The sequence below is a fragment of the Amblyomma maculatum genome, chromosome 8 (assembly GCF_055883805.1).
Source record: "Amblyomma maculatum isolate TAMU_Amacu chromosome 8, ASM5588380v1, whole genome shotgun sequence".
Classification (NCBI taxonomy): Eukaryota; Metazoa; Arthropoda; class Arachnida; order Ixodida; family Ixodidae; genus Amblyomma; species Amblyomma maculatum.
In genome coordinates this window covers 5,684,830-5,705,607 of record NC_139351.1, presented here as the reverse complement: position 1 = coordinate 5,705,607, position 20,778 = coordinate 5,684,830, and the positions used below count along the sequence as shown (strand labels likewise).

General features: G+C 45.7%; 1 protein-coding gene across 2 annotated transcripts in view; it reads left to right on the top strand.

Annotated features, from left to right (window-relative positions):
• The window catches only part of LOC146180474 (uncharacterized), a 118,029-nt gene that overhangs the window by 54,714 nt on the left and 42,537 nt on the right, over positions 1-20,778 (top strand). The window lies entirely within an intron of this gene.

Sequence of the window (20,778 nt, the reverse complement as noted above, 5' to 3'; positions counted from 1 at the left end):
ATATCCTAGTCCTTCAAAGCTGCCTCATGATTTTCGAACCATGTACGGGCAGATCCTTGAAGAGCAAAATAGACTTGCCTTACCTTCGCTTCGTCGTTCCAGTCTTTGAATTCTGCGACACGGTCGAAAAGGTCCATCCAGTCTTCCGCATCTTCAGTGGGCAGTCCTCGGAAGATGAGGGGCTCCAGGGACTGCACGAAGACAACCGGTGCTGTTGATTGGACCATTTCCAAAGTTGATGTCTTTCGGTGTCGAACGGGGTCAGGCAGTAGACCGTGTTCGGGTTGGACCCCTTGAAGTCGGTGGCTGGCTCGGTGACCTGTAGGCTGGTCCCCCAGAGCGACATGAACAAGGCTGGGGTCTTTGCTTGAAGGATCAAAGGCAGTACCTCCACCAGATGCCACGTGGTGGTGACAAGGTTGACACAAATGAAGAGTCGGTGATTGCACTAAAGAAACTCTTTATCGGCGGCGATAGCAACAAACGTGCTCGTCGAACTAAGAATGCCCGTCGCACTCGTCAACGCTCAATTGAAAGGCCGCTCAGAACAATCTAGATAACGTCGCAAACTGCTACTAGAACAGCCTGAAACATTGTAGAAAGATACGCGAGTGATCGGAATCTTCAAGACAGTCTCGGCGCATCGTTCGCGGCAAAGAAAATGATAACGCGTCGTATCGCATGAAAAAACACGGGATACAGAATTGATATGCGCGCTAGAATCACAATGATAAGGCCGCAAGCCAGCGGCTGTCGAACAGGAACAAATAAAGATTTAAACAGTCCGCAGCAATATGAGTCTAACAATGCAGCATAACCAAGAATAGCAAAGCTTTCGCTTGAATAACCAGGCCTGGCCGGGCTAAGCCGCGGCCATTTTTCCAAATCCTTGCGCTCAAACGCGGCTGATTCGAGTAAGCATTCCGGACAAAATTTCGGTCACCTTTATTCGGCAATAAGCTCACACAGGAAAAAGGCAGTGATCTCTGCTTAGCTCTCTCCCACTGCGCCAGCCTTGAAGGTATCGTTCCCGGCGAATTTTCCTGTGCGGTTATCGCTCCCCACAGTCTGGTCACACATACAAAAATCAATCACTCAAAAGGGAAAAGACTGCACGTTCGCAATGGGTAGAATGAGCGCGCTGCATCTTGTCGCAGCACTCCCCGTGTGAGGCGGAGCTCGGCAACTTTCTTCGAGGTTGGAGTGGTGACTTAAAAGCAAGGCATTGGAAATACGAGTTGAGCACGGAGGATCGGGCGAGCTAGCTTGTAAATCTTACGAATTTTTACTTGAAAAAAAAAAGGATAAGAAGAAGAAGACCAGTTTCTAGGTATAGTCTTAAAAGATTAACGATTGGTTGGACACATATTGCCGCGAAACCTTCAGAACAGTATTTGTTGTTTTTTAACAGCCGCCGGCATACAGGCTTATCACTCTGATTCTGGATCGCGTATCAGTTCCGTAATCTTTGTTTGTTAATGCTCGATGTCGTGAGTCACACCTTTATCAGTTTTGTTGTAGCGCAAAGATGCACCGAGATCTGTCTCGAAGGTTCCGGCCACTCGGGTGTCTTTCCACAATGTTCCAGCCCGTGCTGGTGGCTGTTTACGACGTTATCTAGATTGTTCTGAGCAGCCTTTAAATTGAGCGTTGACGAGTGTGACGAGGATTCTGCAATGCCCTCCTGTACTTGGCCACTTTGATGAAAACGCCGAGACCGAAATTCACAGCGACGCGAGCAGTGTGGTCCTAGGAGCCGTTCTCGTCCAGAAGAGTGCCGGACAGGAGAAAGTAATCGCCTACGCTAGCAGGTCCCTCACAAAAGCCGAAGTCAATTACTCGACGACCGAGAAGTAGTGCCTTGCAATCATCTGGGCCACTTCTAAGTTTCGTCCATACATATACGGCCGATCATTCAAGGTGGTAAGCGACCATCACGCGCTCTGCTGGCTGGCTAATTTGAAAGATCCTTCCGGCCGCCTTGCCAGATGGAGCCTACGACTTCAAGTCGGGCCGGAAGCATTCCGACGCAGACTGCTTATCCCGCGCTCCCGTCGATGCTCCCTCGAAGGACGATGACGACGACGCCTTTTTGGGACCGGTAAGCGCCAGCAGTTTCGCAGAACAACAGCGATCAGACCCTGAGCTGAAAGCGCTAGCCGATTACTTGGAAGAAAAGACCGCTTCCCCTCCTGGTGGGTTCAGGCGACATTTATCATCCTTCGCGTTAAGCAATGACCTCCTCGTGAAGAAGAACTTCGCACCCAACAAGACCGCGCAGCTTCTCGTAGTGCCTAAAACCCTTCGGCAAGACATTCTGCAGGCGTTCCACGATGAGCCCACAGCAGGCCACCTCGGGTTTGCGCGCACGTTGCGTCGAATCCAGGAGAAGTATTACTGGCCGCGACTGCCTGCCGAAGTTGCCCACTACGTGAAGACGTGTCGTGAGTGCCAACGACGCAAGACGCCGCCGATCAGACCAGCAGGACTACTAAACCCGATTCCGCCCCCATCCTGCCCTGTCAACAAATTGGGATGGATCTCCTCGGCCCCTTTCCATCATGGGCAACAAGTGTATCATCGTGGCCACTGACTACCTTACCCGTTACGCCGAAGCAAGAGCACTACCAAGTGGTACCGCGGCAGAAGTCGCCAAATTGTTTGTCGAACAAATTCTCTTGCGACACGGCGCCCCAGAAGGGCTCATCACGGACAGGGGAACGGCGTTTACGGCAGAGTTGACACAAGCCATCCTGGAATACAGTCACACAAGCCATCGACGAACAACTGCGTACCATCCCCAGACCAATGGCCTTATGGAGCGCCTGAACAAAACGATCGCGGACATGATCGCTATGTATGTCGACGCTGAACACAAGACCTGGGATGCCATCTTGCCGTACGTGATCGCGTATAACACGGCAGTCCAGAAGACGACCAGAGCGACCCCGTTTAAGCTTGTGTACGGCAGGGAGCCCACGACGACGCTCGACGCACTGCTGCCGCACGTAACCAACGAAGACAACCTTGACGTCGCCGCCTACCTACAGCGTGCAGAGGAAGCCCGACGACTCGCACGGCTGCGTAAGACCAACAACGCACCGACAGTCGACGATGCAATTTACGACGACGCCACGCAGAGTACAATCCAGGAGACCAAGTGTGGGTTCGGACACCAATTCGCCGTCGCGGATTAAGTGAAAAGTTGTTGCGTCGATACTTTGGGCCATACAAAATCCTTCGCCGCGTCGGACCACTGGACTATGAACTCATTTCCGACGGAAGGTCAGCATCACAACGGCGACGCGCACGCCCAGAAATTGTACATGTTGTACGACTGAAGCCATATTACGCGCGTTAAAGAATGTGTGGTCTTTAAACTTTGCAGTGTATATGTTTAAGTTGCTTTGTTTTGGAACATCGAGGCGATGTTTTTTTAAGGGTGGAGTAATGCCGCGAAACCTTCAAAACAGTATTTGTTGTTTTTTAACAGCCGCGGGCATACAGGCTTATCCCTTTGATTCTGGACCGCGTATCAGTTCCGTAATCTTTGTTTGTTAATGCTCGATGTCGTGAGTCACACCTTTATCAGTTTTGTTGTAGCGCAAGATGCACCGAGATCTGTCTCGAAGGTTCCGGCCACTCGGGTGTCTTTCCACATTGTTCCAGCCCGTGCTGGTGGCTGTTTACGACGTTATCTAGATTGCTCTGAGCAGCCTTTAAATTGAGCGTTGACGAGTGTGACGAGGATTCTTTGTTCGACGATCGACCAACACGTTTGCTGCTATCGCCGCCGCCGAGTTGCTCAGTTCTTTTGCGGGCGCGAGTCAGCCAGGAGTTAATTTTTTGTACCATCAAGCCTGTGTCTTCATTTGTGTCATCGACCCTGGTCACCACCACGTGACATACATATATCGTACAATAAATATCGTAGCGCAGTCCACCGACCCCAAGAGCAGCAGCACCTCTGTCTTGGCTCCTGTATATGCTGGAGTATGTACAGAAATACTATCTGAATGGTTCAGTAAAACAAGCTTTTGGACGAGTTGGTAGCTTACATTCGACATAGCCGAATGTAAGCATAGCAGCGTTGGTCCTTGTGTACGTGTCTTCCTTCTGTGATTGTGTTTTTTTTCGCTGCGGCTATGTCGAATGTATCTGAATGGGTGGGTTGGATGGATTATAAGAGCATCTTCTTCGTATCGGAATGATAGCAGTTTCCACCATGCTGAGCTAGTTTTTCTTTTTTTTTCTATCTCTTTAACATTTTTATAAATCCCTCAACTATTCCGTCGTTTCAGTTATTAAATTTTTACAATTATGTCATTCATGTTTAGGCAACAGCGCAAAAGGACAGAGACGAGTAGAAGGAGGTACACAACGACCTCCTTCCATTCGTCTGTGTCCTTTTGCGCTGTTGTTTAAACATGAATGATCACCAACTAGCCTAAACCTCCGTTCTTCTACAATTATGTCATATTGCTGCTGCTTTTCAGCCACCGACCTTCCCGACCACTGGTGTCTCTGACACCTAAGGCCTCAGGGAGAGTGCCCGCCTGCATCGAAGTCCAAATCATTTATTCAGCATTGTTTCACTCAAACAATACATGGACAGGGAAAAAAAAAAAAAAGCTACTGTACTAGTAGCTTGATGGGGTTCCTGCTGCCCACAAGTTACTGTCCAATTTCCACAGGCGTTCCCCTCATATAATATTTTACTCTGAGCTTCTCGTACTTCGAAAGATGCCTAGCCCATATCTCCCTGTACCGCCTCATTTGTAGTTTTGCCGTGGGCACCTAATGCTAATCGTCCGACGGCTCTTTGATTTATTTCTAATGTCTACTGTACCTCTTCCTTTAGGCACAAAACCGCATTTTGGAAAGTAAGCCCGGGCACCATAATTCCTGAGCCCAAATTCCCTATGTTTTATTACCCCGCTGTCTATTCGTCTTTTTGTGATAACATACTGTTCGTGCTTTTCCATGCGTGTCAGTCCTTCGTTCGCTCAAACCTCGAGATGTTTATTTTCTGCCACTCTGGGTATTTCACGGCTTTGCATTTTCAGTGCCTGATCGGTTGAACGATTGAGAATCATCAGACCCGACTTAAAACTGAAACCTCCCTTCCTCTTCACATGAATTAACCTGCGACGCCAGAGGTGCGTCCTCCTATGGCGGCCTTAGGTGCCGAGGAAATACTGTTAGTCGAGTATCCAATTGCTTCTGAGTCGACTTGGAGATATCATGGGGTCGCGTATGGGTTCGCCGTCGAATCGATTCGGGGCAACTCGGTTGTCTGCTTTCGTGGTATCGGTCGCGATCGGTATAGCCCTCCGCGGCGGCGTCTCGTAGCGTGACTCTGTGCCCTGGGCGTCGGCTCCCGTCGCCCAGCGCGTGGGCTACGTGCGCGCTGCACAACCTGCCCAGTTGGGTGCAGCAGAGCATGCCTGCAGCCGACCAATTTCGAACAGGGGATGTTTCGGCGGACGGCTGGAGAGGCTGCATTGGCGTCTCATCCGTCGAACTTGGGGCACAAATCGATAGTTGTATTAGGCAGATTTGAAAAGAAAGCCCGCATTTGTGTCAGTGAACGACTACCTCTCCGTGTGGAGTGTGACTCATTATGGGTTGTGGTCACTGCAATTGTTTCTAGTGTATGCTAGCGGTGACCATTATCTCTCTTGTCCTGTGCTGCTCTTTGACAGCATGGTATGTGAATGCAGTGTTAGAACTGAAGACTAGAAGGAGTCAAACAGATCGACAAGTCTGGAGCGGCGTTCTTTCGTGTAAGTCGTGCTTCTTATTATCATTCCATTTTCACTTAGTTAACAAAAATGCTTTTCTTCTTTCCTTTCTTTATGACGGGTAGAGAGAGAGAGAGAGAGGAGGGGGGGGGGGGTAGGGTTGTGTTTTGCTTGGCAACGGTGTACGCTCTGCGTCTGTGAAATTTATTTCCGCCTCTGCGCGCGCGTTTTGTGGCTTCGTGGCCGACTTCCTGGCGCTGCGCATTCGCTGATTGACGCAACATCATTACTGACGAAGGTGTGCACTGTGTGCTGTAATCTTTGGTCGTGCTGTGACTCCAGGGGTGCACGACCGCGGGGTTCGCGAGGATTCGTGCGATGCCGCTGGCGTCCCCCTCTTCCCCCCCCCCCCCCCCCCCCCCCCGACGACAGGAAAATCGACGGCGGTGGCCAATCTGCCCAGGGATCCACTACCGAGTCATTGGAAGCGTTGACGCGATCATGTTCAGCAACTGTTGCAGGGAATTCGCCAAGGCCAAGTGGTGAGCTTTCAGTGGTTTACCGGAACAGCGTTCTGTGTGTTCACAATATCGGTGAGGAGATTCAATGATGGTGAAATGCGTCATTAAACACGCACTTTCTAGTGAATGCAGGGCCTTGGGACGAGGCTGCGTCGTGGCTTTTCACTGCACGCAATTCGGTGTGGGCTGCCGGTGGGCGTGCGTGCGCCGTGTGCGCGGCAAGTGATTTGACCTTTTTCTTTATGGCAGTCCCGCTTTGCGTTGCTGGCGCGATCGACCTTTTTGTTCCCCCCAGTTTTCCAGCCATCTCGGTGGGGGAGAAAGATAGGGTGGGGGATTTCGATATGCTGACGAGGCCGTAGTGGCGGTCGCTTCCAAGGTTACTTTCAGCTGCAGGGTAGCGCCAGTGGCGCTTTGCTCGTCTGCTGCGACTGCGCTGGAGAGACTTTGAGTCAGGGGCTGCGAACGCGTGCATAAGCCGACACCGCGGAGAGGTCTAGAGAAAACCTCTGGCTTAACTGCGCCGAGCACTTGAGGTGGTAGCGGTGGAAAGAATGCCGTGTTTGCACATTCGAGCTCGGAGCCGCTGTGAAGTGGTCTCGCAGAACATCGGCTCTCTATTTGCATCGCCCGTTTCTTTAACAAGTGTGTCTTGCAAGATCGTGATACCCTTGTGGATTCAAGTTATTTATTTATTTTCAAATCCTGCACGGGACTGCTATGCTTGCACACCAACTAGACCTTGACCTACAAACTAACGCTGTATTTCTTCATTTTGAAGAAGTTTTCGAGAAAGTTTCTCACATACGCTTGTTATACAAGTTATCTATCCTTAACTTCGATGCTCACGTTGTTAAATGAATGAAATAACTAATTAACCGCACTCAGTCCGTCTTCAACACATTTTCAGCCCCTTCCTGTAACATCTGCATGGCGTAAAATATAAACTTGATATTTTATTAAAATCCCACGGCTGCTATAACGCCATTAGCCTCCCTACCAGAATAACTGAGGCTTCATCGTCTCTAATTGCTGTTTTTTGCACAAATATAGGTTCTGATGAAGTTAAAGCTGGCGTATTTGCATTTGATCTGAGTGATCACCTGCCAATATTTTTCTGCTCGAGGAGGTATGCCCGTCGAAAACACACTTTGGATATCCTTGTACTTCAACCTATAACATGCGGTAGCCTCTCAATTTTTCGCGAAAAGGTAATGTCCACGAGTTGGGATTTCATTTACAGCACAGCCGATGCAAACTGCGCTTATGATGCATTCCTTTGCAAACTGAAGTCTATTTACGCAGCAAGCTTTCCTTTCGCACGTACCAAGCGCCGCCGAAAGATACGTAAGCCTTGGATAAGCAGCGAGCTTATTAGCAGAATAAACAAGAAGAATAATTTATACAACCAGTTCATAAAGTCTAAGGATATTAACATACTCAAAGAATTTAAGACATACCGTAATAAATTAGGCAGTGATCTGAAGAAGGCAAAGCGTTCCCATATGAATAACTTATTCAACTCTGCTGTAGGAAGTACGGATGTATTGTGGAAAAGGCTTAATTATGTGCTAAAGCGAAACGTCGGCACTGAAACAATTGAAAAAATGGTAATCAATGGCTCTGAGTTGTCCGGGAAGCAGCTTGCTGATGCGTTTAACAAATATCTGATGAACGCTGTAGAGAGCAATGTGGTATTTAATGATCTCCAGAATTTCTATAGAAATGGGACCTCCATTTTTCTTGATCCTGTCACAAACGAGGAAGTGATCAAATTAATTAGAAGCATAAACAACAGCACTAGTAAAGATATTGACGGGTTCACTGTTGTACCAATAAAGCATGTTATTGATGTTCTCGCGCGTTGCCTTACGCACATTTTTAACCTGTGCCTTTCTCAGGCCGTATTTCCGTCTAAGATGCAAGTGGCACGAATAACTATGCTGTTTAAGAGAGGCGAGCGAAACGATATGGGGAATTACCGCCCCATATCAATACTTCCTGTGCTTTCTAAGGCTTTCGAGAAGGTTATTCTAAATCGATTAGTTCAGTTTGAACAGAAACATCACCTCCTAGTCGACTGTCAGTTCGGTTTTCGGAAAGATCTTAGCACAGAATTTGCGCTGCTTGCCCAAAAGGAGTTTATATTATCTCAACTCGAAGACAGCAGACTGGCCTTGGACCTTTTCGTTGATTTCACTAAAGCGTTCGACTCCATATATCATCATCTACTAATACGAAAATTGGAGTATTATGGCATTCGTGGACAAGCAGCATCTCTCATAGAATATTATCTATGTAATAGAATCCAAATTGTAGGAATTAACGGCCATTTCTCCAACCCTTTACAAGTTTGCTGTGGAGTACCACAAGGAAGCATTTCGGGACCCTTTTTGTTTATTTTATATATACACTACATAGTGAATAGCTGTCCCGCAGCTAACTTTATTACATATGCCGATGACACCAGTGTATTTCTAACTGGACGATTGGCCGATGAACTCATTGATAATGCAAATTTAACACTTGCTGCGTTAGAAGAATGGTCGCGCATGAACATGCTTAAAATAAACACAACGAAAACAAAAGCAGTTCTGTTTCGCCCTAGAAACAAGAGCATAATAATAACGAAAACAATATCAATGCAGACCATACCAGTAGAAATCGCACCGACATTCAAGACGTTAGGTGTAATCTTTAATGAAACCCTTTCATGGAATGCGCATGTAGATTTCCTTACAAGTAAACTTGCGCAGGTAGTGGGGCTGGCTTATCGAAATAATCTTCTGCCACGTAATATTATGACACTAATATATAACTCCCTATTTTCATCGCGGCTTAACTACTGTGGCTTAGTTTGGGGTTCAACCACTAAAGAAAACACGCAAAACGTTTATGTGTTACAAAAGCAGTTTCTTCGGATTATTGAAAATGTCCCACGTTATTTTTATACTCATGATCTCTTTAAAAAATACAATATTATGCCAGTTACTAAAGCTTACGACTATGTAAGTCACTTAAACGAGATTTCATAAATAATTCCAGATTTCTGCAGTCACTAGCTGAACTGAAAGCAAACGACAGAGCGTACGCTACACGCAAAAATGAACAACGGAAGGTACACACATACAGAACAAACTATGGTCTCCAAACATTACACAACATACTGCCGCGAACGTTAAACGATCTGGATAGAAAACACATTAAACTTGAATCAATCACTTATAAAGAGCTTAGAAAACATTTTTTGTCCGTTTAGAGGTGTGCATTATTGTTTTCCTATGCTAGAAGTCTGCACTAGTGTTGTATTAGTTGTTGTTTTTTTCTCATTCTATCCCCCCCCCCCCCCCCCTGTGAAGAATATTGTCTGTTGCAACGTTATGTTAATTTTAGTGTGTATACTTTGTGATTGTATATTTTCTGCACTGCCGATGTGAAGCTGTCATTGTTATTGTTTTGGGGGCCTGCGGCCTTGTCAAGTTGTCATTACAACTTTTTCTGCTGTGCTTCCTCATCCTATGTACGCATTGGGTGTAAATAAAACATTATTATTATACGTGCCCCCCGTCTCTTGGCACCTTACTAGTCCGCAGCAGCGGGAGGCTGCTTTGTCTAGCACCTAGCCGGATGTCCAGCTTCGGCTGCTAACCTGAGCAGAGGAAGTCGCGACTGTAGACACCACTTGGAACGCCACAACCGGAAGCCCCAAGGCCGCTCGCAAGGCAGCAGCTTTTCTTACTTTTGGCCTTTACACTGGTGAATTTTTTCACCCCCACCTGAAGGTCCCGGGCTAGGTCCTCTTCTGTTTTAAATATACATAAACAAATGTATTAATCTACATAACCATGTCATGTGTGCTGCAAAATTCGCATGTTTGCTGATGATTGCTTTCTTTATCAAAACGTTAACACATGTGATCAATTATCCTTTGAAGGCAGGATTCAAGACTGGTGCAAAATTTGGGTAATGAGGAGGCCTCCCTCAAAAATGCAATGTACTTTCTTTTGATTCGCCGTGGTAGTCCCCTGGTGTTGCTTTATCGTGTTGTCTCCCTTACCGTGCGGCTAATGCAATCATACAAATCATCATCAACCTGACTATACCCACTGCAGGGCGAAGGCCTCTCCCATATTCCTGCACCCACGCACGTAAAAAATGCCTGCGAATCACTCGTGATATCAAAATTAGAATGTGCATCACCCATTTGGCATCCCCATCAAGCAGAATTAGACCAATAAACTTTCAAAAACCGCGCCGCTGGGTTTATTCACTCGTCATACCATTACAGCACCAGTGTATAATATATGAAGCCACTTTCAGGTTTACAGCCACTCGAGCTGCGCCGCTGGAGCCAGGCTTTCATTATTTAACTTTTTTTTTTTTTACAACCATCTACGCGAACCGCGCTCTGCATGGTCCCACCGACATGCCGCGCTTTCCATCAACTCCATGTCAGCCGTCCACGTGCGCGAACTGTCACCTTCCCAGCTTCATTTTTCACTCACATCGTCGCGGACTGGAATGACCTTCTCAATGGCATTGTAGCGGCAACCCTTCCCGCGAACTTCGCGTGCAAAGCCTATTTATCATTATCATATCACGTGACTCTTAACTGTCACATCCAAAAAGATTGTTTCCATCCCTTAGTAGTGGCCCTGAAAAGGGGTCTTCAGGAAATAAAAACGAAATTGCCGACTTGTGTCTTACATCGGCAGCGCCGACAACTAGACTGGCCCCGCCGCGGTTGTGCAGTGGTTAGGGCGCTCTACTTCTGTGCCCGAGGATGCGGGATCGAATTTCGCCCGCGGCGGCCGCTTGGCGATGGAGGCGAAGTGCTGCGCGATGGCAGCGCACGTTAAAAGGACCCTAAAATGCTGCTTGTGGTAATTTTCTAATGCAAGTAATCTATCGAGCCAAATTTGAAAGTGTGGAGTGTACAATTTACACCAATAATTTTTATAAAGTGCTCCTGGCGACCACTCGCGACTGATTCGGACAACACATCCTCACCTGGGCGCTCATGGGACGCTCCCAAGTTACGCGGGGCGGGACGTGACGGAGCGCTGTCATGAATTCTTTACTTCTTTTTCTCTTGCGCGCCAGTGTGGGCTGAGTTGAGGGGGAGAGGAGGAGCAGCATTTTAGGAAGAAGAATTTGCTTTATTCAACAAATAAACTGTACATCAAAAACGGGCCCATAGCCAAAGCTAGTTTGGGGCCATAGTCATCCAAGCTTGGCAGCGCAGAACAGATTAGTAATGTAAAATTAAGAAAACACTGCTTGTTATCAAGATAAATGAAACCTTTTTACAGAATATACAAAGTTGTTGGATATTTTGACCTCAAGCGGAATATCACTCGAGATTTTTGGACCATAAAACTTCAGCATTCGCTGACCATAAATGTTGTGTGTTAATGGAAGATTAAAGTTCAGACGTCTTGCATTCCTGGTGTTGCTGGTAGGTGCAACAAAAATATGGATTGTGAATGGTTAGTTGTTGGACACGATGTCATAAACTGCTACCGATACCTTGACCTGAAACACAAGCATGAATGGAAGTATTTTTTTGTCTTGATAAATTGAACGGCTTGGCTGATATCTGTTACAGATGTTATGCATGATAAGTAATGCCCATTTTTGAAGGCGTCTTATAGGCTCCAATTATATCTTGAAGGTGAAAATTAAAAATGGTGTAGTAAATGATTTTCAAAACGGATATATCAAAATGCGCTCTCTGCTTCGAAGCGAAGCATAACACGATGATGTTAATTTTGAGCATACATGCTCATTGTGTGTCATTTTATTGTGTCAACTTCTTCCAGCAGGCAGCTGTTGAAATGTTTTTGTTTTCAGTAAATGCGTGTCAATATGCCTGTATGCAGAGCGAAACACAATGTACTTGGTTTTAGAGGCGTCAAGTGTTAAACTATTTTTCCTTAACCACACTGGCAAGTTTGTCCGTACAGTGTTCACGACGTAGCCTATTTCATCCAATGTATTCCTAGAAACGGTTTTAGATGCCCGTTTCATTGGGGGTAATTCACTGACACACAGCAAAAACAGAATTGGCCCTAAAACGGACCCCTGGAGTACTCCGGTTAAATCTGTTAGGCGGGAGGATGAAAATGGGTTTACACGAACCTACTGTTTACGGTTATTTAGATAGCTCGTGAGAATTTCCCAAGTGTTTCCTTTAAACCCGTACTGCTGTAATTTGGGCAACACATTTGAATGCACTATGGTATCGGAAACTTTATTACTGACGGCATTAGTTCCGTCACCACTGTCGCGGTTGACCTTTGACTTCTAAAATTATGCTCTGAACATCTAATTATATTATTGTCATACAAAATTGTTTGTAGCCGAACTTACATTACTGTCTCAAACACAGTGTTGCAATGCTTAGCGCCGATATGGGTCGATAACTGAATGGGTCATTAGGATCTCCATCTTAATAGATTGGTGTAACTTTGTTACTTTGGCTAATTTTAAAGTTCCCGGATATACACCCTGCAGCTAGCATAATTCAACAAATCCGCCATTATCGCTGCCAGAACGTCAATACTGACCTTGAGAACCTTTATCATATCACACATAACGTGATGCTTTGCGATTGGCCAAGCTGGATACTCTTGCGGTGACTTCCAAAGTATCTGCAGCATCGAGCTCGAAATTGTATTCAGCCGTCAATACCTGAGACGTCTTTATCTGAGACGTTCCGATATTCACTAAATAGCTATTATCTACTGACTTGGCATCACTAATATCAGGAGCTTTTGAGACTGTTTCCCTATTGTTTTATTAACTACCCACTTTTTTTTTATATTTTCTTGGACCTGTTGCACAAGCGAAGTATTAAATTCGTTGTTTCCTTTGTGTTGTCATGGCAACCACTTTGTTCCTAGCAGCACGAAACCTTTGCAGGTAGAAACATCTTTCTGTGTGCCTTCCACTTCTGGTGCTATGCCTCTGTCTCTTTTATTGCATTAAGGATGAGTGTAGTAATCTATGGTCATATTGGCTCGCTATACCTGCGGTTAGGATACATTGAACACCAAGGTATTAAATCACTTAAAACTTTAATCAGCTTTGAAAATTCAGCATGAACGCCATCGCTAAAGTCGCAGCTGCATTTCATGTTAAGTAGTTCATTACGTATTAAGCTTTAGTTGATTCTCGACTTTCGTGAAGTCTTTTCACCGTTGTCATCGATGGCTTTGATGTGAAGGAATGCAAATACTGGTAAATGGTCTGATATGGATACGTTATCGACTCCTGAGGATATATCGACAAGACTTGATCTAAAATTGTGGCAGATGTAGCCTGGATTCGGTTGGTTCACATGTAGAATTATTAAGATTGTACGATCGAAGGAGCAATATATACTCGGACGCAACTGCTATGGAGGTATCGATGTTGAATTCTCCCGGTATTACAATAGGGCCTTTAGGTTTTGCATGTATTGACTCAAGGATTCCCTCCATTTCCTCTATAAAAAGATGTAGGCTAGAACCTGATGGTCTGTATACCACGCCCACGATTATACCATTGGAAAACTCAACAAAAATGAATTCTAATGTTTGGTAATGGACAGATATGCTTGTAATCACATGTCGCAACCTCGTTGATCAGTGTATTGACAAGCAGCGGGTTGACCCCGGGAGCCGAGCAGTAGCACTTGACGCTGAAATACTCGATGTACAGTGGTTCTAAAACTGGCTGCAACATTGGCTAGCTTGCCTATGCGACGCGCCCTCAATAAATAGAACGCGCCGCGTCTGTCTGTAATGCCGCGCCAAAGTAGTCGCGCACATGCACGTAACTACCACTCTGCAAGCGTCCTCTCTTCCTCCCGCCAAGATGCGCGTCGTCTTTAATCAGCTTCGACCCAACCTTCTGGAGACATCCAGTTGCTTCTCTGGCCGGGTGAGTCATCGTCGCCGCCAAGTGATGAGGAGGGGGTGAAGCCGGAAAAGGAGACATTTCTCCAATCTTCTAAAAGCTTCCTTCGCGCTGCGCTGACTCAACTAAAATGTGTGCCGATTTCGTGACAACTTGTAAAGGAAAAAGACCGTGCTGGACTGAATATTGTTTCAAATAACAGACATTTATTCGTTCATGCTGCGTCGTGGGCTACGCGCACCCTGGAAGCTTGTTTTCCTTCTGATACAAGTTGATTGGTGATTCGCTCACGTCGTCCCTTTTCGTTCTTATGGCAGGTGCCTCAGAAAGCTCGTGTGCCACCAGGTCACGACTTCTGCCCTCATCTTTTTTGTTTTTTGTCAGCCTTGCATGTGTCGTATGTAGCACTCGGGCATGTGCTGCAATCTAGAGTAAAAACGAGGTTTCGAGCCAGTTGGTCGCAGTCTTAAATCATAACTGCATTGAATGAACGCCATCACGCGAAGAAAAAACAAAGAACACACGAATGAACTCTGCTTTTGGAGTGTTTGGTCGCATTCTTGAACCTTTCTGTTATATCCAAGGTTTAAAGTACTGTTACTCGCTGATAACTAATTTATTAACGATGCACCACTACTGGTGCGCACACTCCCAGACCCTCTCATTAGAGTGTGTGTGTGTGTGTGTGTGTGTGTGTGTGTGTGTGTGTGTGTGTGTGTGTGTGTGTGTGTGTGTGTGTGTGTGTGTGTGTGTGTGTGTGTGTGTGTGTGTGTGTGTGTGTGTGTGTGTGTGTGTGTGTGTGTGTGTGTGTGTGTGTGTGCGCAGGGGGGGGGGGGGTGGCTGTTCCGATCTCAAAGGAGAAGCCCTTTACTTGCGTGGCAAGCTCAGCCGGAACTCACCTACCTGTAGTGACAGAACGGGGTAACCGTTTTGTGCCAGGCTTTCGCCGGTTCAAGCCAGAGTAAGGGTCGGAGTCGGAATTAACAAACAAATCATACTTTATGTACAGCTAGAGACGATACAGAAGAACTCACATTAATACTTAAACATAGCACGAGGTTCAAAAACGAAATGCAGAGCATATAACTAGAACCTCTAATATAACACAGAGGCTCCACATCAGTGAACAATGCACGAGAGATTCAGGGCAAATAAACACTAAATTTTTCACCGGGCACTGTCGCAGACCGACGTTGGAGAGTCACGATATGACCGTCATGTAGATGAGCGCAGCTGTCTCGCAGTTCAGTGCACGGGCTTGCCGAGCTGCGGGTTGACCACGGGAGCCGAGCAGCAGCATTTGACGCTGCAACACTCGCTGTACACCGGTTCTAAAACTGGATGCAACACAGGCTAGCTTGCTTACACGACGCGGCCTCAAGAAATAGGACACGCCGAGTCTGTTACAACGCGCCAAACAGGCGCGCACATACACGTAACTTTCACTGCAAGCGCCCTCTCTTGCTTCCGTCGAGACGCGCGACGATCTTTGTTAGGTTCGGCCTAACCTTCTGGAGACATCCAGTTGCTTCTCCGGCCGGGTGAGTCACCGTTATAAAAGAAGGAGGGCAAGCACCAGGACGCCTCTGAATTTGTTTAATTTCCAGCTGTCCCCGCTGCCGTCAGTACTACAACATAGCGTTCAGTATCCCTCGCTCGCCCGGTCTCAAACCTTTTCTTCTTCGTTTCGTTTGCAGATGAGTGCGAATCTGCAACAACCGTCGCCGCCGAGTGATGAGGAAGGGGTGACGCCGATGCGCGCAAGGCTACGAGCTCTCGCGCGGAAAAGATGTTTCTGCTGGAACCCTCTACTTGACGCTACGCGCGCTTCCTTTGCGCTGCGCTCACTCAACGAAAATCTGCCCCGTTTTCGTGACAATTATCTTGCGTTAATTGACTTGTCACCGATAGCAGCGTTCGTCCGTGTGTTATCTGTTTCTTTGTTTGACCACGTGTTTATTCGCTGCAGTTATGATTCGAGAACGCTGCAATCTAGAGGTGAAATTTACCCTGATTTGTACCTCATGGGAAGCTGGTGCTCTCCTAAAAGTCCATTTATGCAGCGGCTTATCCGGACGATGCATAGTTTCGTACAGGTAAGGAGGATTTCGTCGCAACACGCAATTCACAAAAGAATAGCATGAGGCTTGACGCCGCCATGCGCATTCCTCCCGTAAATTTCAGGCCTTGTTCTTCTGGGATGGTGAGGTGGAGAGACGGTGACTGACGAAATACGGATATCCACACTTGTAGATATATTAAGGAGATTAATTGAAGTCTATACAGAAAACTTTACAATATATACAGCAAGGCTGGGTAATATATGGATCTGGCTAGCTCGGCCTAGCCGAAGATGAAGAGAAGCCATAGCACAGAACACTCGACTTGGCTCGGGCTGTTTTAGTGCCTTGAGGCCTAGCCCACACTCGAATCGTACTCAACTGCAGCAGGCATCACCATGACTGGTTACTTGCTGCTTACCCCCCCCCCCCCCCCCCCATTTCGACTTTTCTAGAACTAATAACTCTCACCCGAGACACATATATACAAGCAAAAATAGCAACAAAACAGTCGACAGTGGCCCGAGCTACCATATTCTGCTGCCAAAGCCCGGTTTCTGCCCCACAACCTTAACCTGTTCAAAGGCCCCTCTCTTACAGAGAGAGGTAACAGTAAACAACCAAACGCCAGTTCCTTTCAACGTTTCCTTTCGCAACCCGGTGTCGCCTACGCGTTGAAACAGCGCGCCTGCTCGTTTCGACGCATCCTTCCCGTTCTGCTTGGCGCCATGTGACCGTCAGTGACCTTCGCCCTTGCGAGCGCGTTATTGTTGCTGAAACGACACGCACCGGATCCTTCCCAAGGAGATGCATCTCCCTTTTGTTATACACGGGCTTCGTCGTTGCAACGTCTAATCACCTGTTACGCCTGCCATTCCAACTGCCCCCGTAGATGCTGTTCACCTAGTACCGCATGAATACCTCTGTGTCGACAAGCCCCTTTCTTAGAATAAAAGGTAGCGCAAGGTAGCATATATGCAGAAGACTAATGTTCAACAGCCTCGGGAAGGAACAGCAGTTTACATTATTTAGCGAAATACTAGAAGTAGTAGGCGAATATGTCTACTTAGGACAGGTAGTAACCGCAGATCCGGACCATGAAAAGGAAATAACAAGAAGAATAAGATTGGGATGGAGCGCATTTGGCAAGCACTCACAGATTATGACTAGCAGCTTACCGGTATCGCTCAAGAGGAAAGTATACAACAGTTGCATCTTGCCTGAACTCACCTATGGGGCTGAAACGTGGAGGCTAACCAAGAGAATTCTACTTAAGTTGAGGACAACCCAGAGGGCTATGGAACGAAAAATGGTAGGGGTAACATTAAGAGATAGGAAGCGTGCAGAGTGGGTCAGAGAAATAACTCAGGTTACCGACATTCTAGTGGAAATTAAGAAGAAGAAATGGGCATGGGCAGGACATGTAGTGCGAAGAGAGGATAACCGATGGTCGGTGAGGGTAACAAACTGGATTCCAAGGGAAGGAAAGCGTAGCAGGGGGCGGCAGAAAGTTAGGTGGGCGGATGAGATAAAGAAGTTCGCAGGGATCAAGTGGATGCAGCTAGCACAGAACCGGGTTCAGTGGAGAAATATGGGAGAGGCCTTCGCCCTGCAGTGGGTATAATCAGGCTGATGATGATGATGATGCAAAAGGACGAGGACAGAGTAAGGGACACAAACACGAACGCTACTAACGACTGGTTTTATTTCCGCAGTAGTTAACGATATATAGGCCTACACATCGCATGCGCACATGACAATTGGACCTTCTTAACAGAAAGGCTGTGGTACACACAAGCAACCACTGCTACCGGAGGCTGGCGCTTGACACCACGTTGCCGCGTACCTTGCACTTTCCTTCCGCAGAGAGGACAGCCACGGCGGAAAACCGACACACTCTTCAAACTGTAGAATAGCCTGGGAATATAGATTAGTGCTACACTAGCCTTTCCGTCTTTTCTTCTTGCCTTCACTCCTCGTGCAAGCTTATTCGCCACTGTGGCAATAGGCGTATAGGAGGAAATCAACAGCCTAATAACCTGGTAACTGCGCGCAAAAACCGGTCGAAAAAAAAAACAGCTTCAGAACCATGTAAAAATTATTAAAAATTTTCTGTAGTTCGGTTGCAATGCCAGACGTTTCTGTAGTTCTGTAATACTTTTTGTAATCCTGTACTTTTTGTGTAGTACCTTTCTGTTGAACTGCACAAAATGCTGATGTTGCTGAAGAAATTTTTGCTGTTAGAATAAATTCACTGTCAGAAACTGAAACAACTGCTACACTACTAAACTTTTATATAACAACCCATTCATTGCCACTTATTAAATAAGGACAGGCGCCATATCAGCGACCACTTGCCGCTCTATATGCTTGTAAGCGGAATAAATAAAAGCAGAAAGGAAAAACAACTTGTATTAGACACATATCGCAGAACAATTTATCTCGATTTAGAGAAATGATTAAGTACGTTTCATGGGATCGAGCGTATGAGGCATATGAGGAGCTCTTAAGTGTAATTTTGCCCAATTATATCTCATGTTTTCCTGTAATAACTACGAAGAAGACACGAAGGAGTTGTAAGCCGTGGGTAAACACGGAAATGTTAGAAACGATTACACTAAAAAATCGCCTATATCAAAAATTCAATGAAACTAAAGACGAAAACGTTTTCACAGAATTTAAGCGCGCAAGGAATACACTTACTACTGTACTGAGAAAGGCAGGAGCAGCGTATTACCATGATTTATTTTCAGAGATCAGATTTGCTATGGAAAAACCTGAACTCTGTGCTCTGCCGCGGCCAGGAAAAAAGCGACGTCCAATCAGTTTTTTACGCAGGGGAAACGTTTTCTGGAGCTCGGCTGGCAAACCTTTTCGATTACTTTTATAGAAATAAGTTCTCAAACTCACCGGAAAGAGATAATTCGAGCATTTCGTGTCCACTGACGACTGCAAATTCTTTGTTCTTATCCCCGGCTGACGAACGCAAAGATGAGTTTACTTTTCTGAATTTGAACAACAGTAGGGCTTGTGACGCGGAAGACCTACAAGTTAAACCAATGAAGTTTGTAGCCGACCTTATAGCATCGCCTTTCACATATGTATCTAACTTGGTCTTATCAACAGGAATATTTCCTGAAAGAATGAAATTTGCTAAAGTGATTTTAATATATAATGTTTCCGACAAAAATATGTTAAAGAACTACAGACCCAATCCATCCAGTTTTCTCTAAGCCGTTCGAAAAAGTTATACACAGTAGACTGACAAACATTCTGTCGATATATTCATTGTTATAACATGGATTGCGATGAAATTGTTCAATTAGAACAGCGTTATTAAAACAAAAAGAAATAATTTTGCACAATTTTTCGAATAATCTCCTAACATTAGGGGTTTTCATATATCTGTCGAAAGCATTTGACATCCTCTGCCACAAAAGGTTAATTCACAAACTCTTCTCTTACGAAGTACATGGCATTGCGAATGTCCTCTTCACATCACATTTAATCCATCGAAAGCAGTATATTTTACTGGGTGAGCATTCCTCGGAAGTTAAACGCATTAAGAGAAGTGTACCACAGGGAAGTGTCTTGGGACCACTGTTGTTCTCCCTGTATATCAGTCATTTGCAAGATATTATATCTGATCAACACAACACTTCTTATCACCGGCTATAAAACAAAGGACATCGAAAAAATCACTAGTCAGATCTTAAAACTGATTTTAGATTGCATAGATCAGAACTCGCTACTATTCCGGCCAAAGAACAAAACTGTTGCCTTGCCCAAAATAGCTTATGATGAAATTTCCATTGACATTGTTAAATTCATAAAAGCACTTGGGGTTCACTTATCCTGCTGTCTGAGTTGGGACTGCCATATCAATGAACCATAAAAAATTGTGCAGGATTATTGGACTAATTACTAAAAATAGATATATATTACCAAAACGAGTAAAACTGTTGATATATAATTCTTTAATTCTTTCCAAATTAAATCACAGACAGTTGGTTTGGGGGACAACAACCAGAACAAATATCAACAGGTTACTCATTCTGCGAAAAAGGGCATAAAGGATAATTTCACATGTACCCTTCGACTCTCCCTCTGCAGAGTTGTTTGACTGTTGTTTTAAGCAGTTAGAATGGATAATTTATAAAATCGTTTAGCCGACTCGTATCTCATGGTCACTAAATGAAATAATCCCTTCTTTGCTGATCTCTCTAGACTCACGCCAAACTCATTGCTGTATAATGCCCGCCAACCCGAGTACTGGCATGTTCCTACACCCCGGAATAACTATTTCCTGTAGTCCTTGACATATACGCTTCCATCAATGTTAAATAACTTTGATCACCGAACATTAATATCACTTGTATGTCAAACAAAGGCCTTCAGAATATTTTTGTTTGATTATGATTGTATTCTAGTGTTTCTCCGATATCTCGCGTGCTTGAGTGTTGATTTGGTGTTTGTGTATTATTTTATATGTGTTTTCCGACTCTCGAGTCTTTCTTTCTTTATCATGTCTGTGTATAACAATTGTGTAGT